The sequence below is a fragment of the Pongo pygmaeus genome, chromosome X (assembly GCF_028885625.2).
Source record: "Pongo pygmaeus isolate AG05252 chromosome X, NHGRI_mPonPyg2-v2.0_pri, whole genome shotgun sequence".
Taxonomy (NCBI): Eukaryota; Metazoa; Chordata; class Mammalia; order Primates; family Hominidae; genus Pongo; species Pongo pygmaeus.
In genome coordinates this window covers 36,319,496-36,322,350 of record NC_072396.2, presented here as the reverse complement: position 1 = coordinate 36,322,350, position 2,855 = coordinate 36,319,496, and the positions used below count along the sequence as shown (strand labels likewise).

The 2,855-nt window shown below is 33.2% G+C and overlaps 1 pseudogene; it reads right to left on the bottom strand.

Annotated features, from left to right (window-relative positions):
• Positions 1 to 476: 476 nt before the first annotated feature.
• LOC129025523 (U6 spliceosomal RNA) lies at positions 477 to 577 on the bottom strand (annotated as a pseudogene).
• Between the last annotated feature and the right edge of the window lie 2,278 nt (positions 578 to 2,855).

Below are 2,855 nucleotides of genomic sequence, written 5' to 3'. Positions count from 1 at the left end.
GGAAACGTAACTCCGAAGTCAGAAGTCAATACTTTTTTCTTCTAAATGCTCCCTCAAAACCTAAAAATCTCATCTAATTCAGTCACTGTAACAACACCTATACCCTAATAAATAGTCAAAAGTAAGAAAGACTGAAGAGGAGCATTATAAAGTATGTTTCCCAAGAGGGTTCTTCATTCCTAATTCTATGCAAATAATTAAGTTATTAGGTTTCAGAAACCTCTTAATGCCTTCATTGACATTTTATGACTCCTTAAGTCCATGTCACAGCTTTTTAAAAATATGAATAATAGTTTTTTTCCCAGTATTTATATGTTTTGTTTTTTTTAAATAAATCTTGTTATGTATATTTAACATACACAACGGGATGTTTTGTGATACATAGATACAGAAAAATTGGTACTATTATAAAACAAGATAACATATTCATATTCCCACATGGTTATCATTTTTTTTCCACCATGGCAAGAGCAGCTAAAAATATGAAACACTTCATGAATTTGCCTGTCATCCTTGTTCAGGGGCCATGCTGATCTCTTTTTAAAAAAGTTTTTGTGGATATAGAGTAGATGTATATATTTACAAGAACATGAGATGTTTTGAGACTGGCATGTAATATGAAATAAGCACATCAAAGAGAAGGGGGGTATCCACCCCATCAACCATTTAACTCCTTTAAGTTATATACAATCAAATTACACTCTTTAAGTTATCTTAAAGGGTAAAATTAAGTTGTTATTGACTGTAGTCACCCTGTTGTGCTATCAAATATAGGCCTTATTCATTCTTTCTAACTACTTTTTGTACCCTTTAACCATCCCTACCCCTCACTACCCTTCCCAGCCTCTGGTAACTATTCTTTCTGTGTCCATGAGTTCAATTGTTTTGAATTTTAGATCCCACAAATAAGTAAGAACATGTAATGTTTGTCTTTCTGTGCCTGGCTTATCTCACTTAGCATAATGATCTATAGTTCCATCCATGTTGTTGCAAATGACTGGATCTCATTGTTTTTGGTGACTGACTAGTGCTCCATTGTGTTTATGTACCACTTTTTCTTTATCCATTTATCTGTTGATGAACACTTAGGTTGCTTCAAAATCTCAGCTATTGTAAACAGTGCTTCAACAAACATAGGAGAGCAGATATCTCTTCAATATACTGATTTCCTTTCTTTTGGGTATTTTGGTACATGTGTTACAAGGTACACTATTTGGTTGATGATTATACTAAAAGCCCAGAATTCACCATGAAACGGTATATTCACGTGCATACAAACAACCAAAAAACACATTTAAAAAAGGTTCCACATCACTAATCATCAGAGAAGTGTATATCAAATCCACAATGAGATACCATCTCACACCAGTCAGAATACCTATTATTAAAAAGTCAGAAAATGTCAGGTGCTGTCAAGGCTGTGGAGAAAAGGAAATGCTTATACGCTGTTTGTGGGAATGTAAATTAGTTCAGCCACTGTGGAAAGCAGTTTGGAGAGTTCTCAAAGACCTTAAAACAAAACTATTATTTGACCCAGCAATCCCATCACTGGGTATATATTTGAAAGAAAATAAGTTATGCTACTAAAAAGACAGTTGCACTTATATGCTCACTACATCACTATTCACAATAGCAGACATGAAATCAACCTAGGTGCCCAGCTCTGGTGGATTGGATAAAGAATATATGGTAAATATATACCATGGAATACTATGTAGCCTTAAAAAGAACAAAGTAATGTCCTTTGCAGAAACATGGATGCAGTGAGAGGCCGTTATCTTAAGCAAATTTACACAGGAAGAGAAAACCAAACACCACAATGTTCTCACTTATAAGGGGGAGCTAAACACTGAGTAATCATGGACATAAAGATGGCAACAATTGACTCTGTGGACTACCAGAGTGGGGAAGGAGTGAAGGGGGCAAGAGTTGAAAAACTAGTTATTTGATACTAGCCTCATTATCTGTGTGAATGGATGACTTGTTCTCTAAACCTCAGCATCATGCAATATACCCATTTAACAAACCTGCACATATACCCCATTAATCTAAAATAAAAGTTGAAATTATTTTTAAAAAGTAACAAAACTTCCCCCAAGATCTATAAAACTAAAAATTATTGGAAAAATAAAAATAATGAGAAGAGAAAGTAAAACAGGCTGCCCAACTAACTGGTACCAATCAATTGAGAGTATCTTAGTCACCCTTTAATCCTTTGTAAATTGGGAATAGGGTTTATATTATACATTTTAAACTATCAGAATGAATTAGTGCACTGGCGGCTTGATGCAGCATTATGACTTTTTAATTCTTTTGATCATTTAACAAACATGTATTGAGAGTAAGACATTGTGTTAGATGTCAGGTGTAGAATGTCAAAGAAGAGACCAATACCTTACTTTCAAGGATGTTATGGTTTAGTGAAGGAGACAGTCATTAAAGAAAAATCCAAGATAAATCTACAAATACAAGGAATAGTATACCTTTTAAATTAATATAAAAATGTGCAATTGGAGAGAATATCAGTGGGAAAATAGTTAATATTGAAGGGTTCAGGATAGATCAATTTGAAAAAGAGGCAATTAGACTGAGATTTGAAAAATGAAAAGAAGTTTGTCTGAGGAAGAGTAAAAGTGATTAAAGATTCCAGAGAGAAAAAAAACCCAGCAATTTGATAATAAGAGTGATTCAAAAGCATTATGTAAACATTTTTCATTATGAAATATTAAGTATTGTTTTAAATAATGGAAGTCAGTTTTCCCAAGAATTGCCAAGGTTTATATTGGTTATTAAACCATAATGCTAATTATCCAGTATATTTTCATTAAATCTTTCAAGACCTGGGGGCTTTTTAT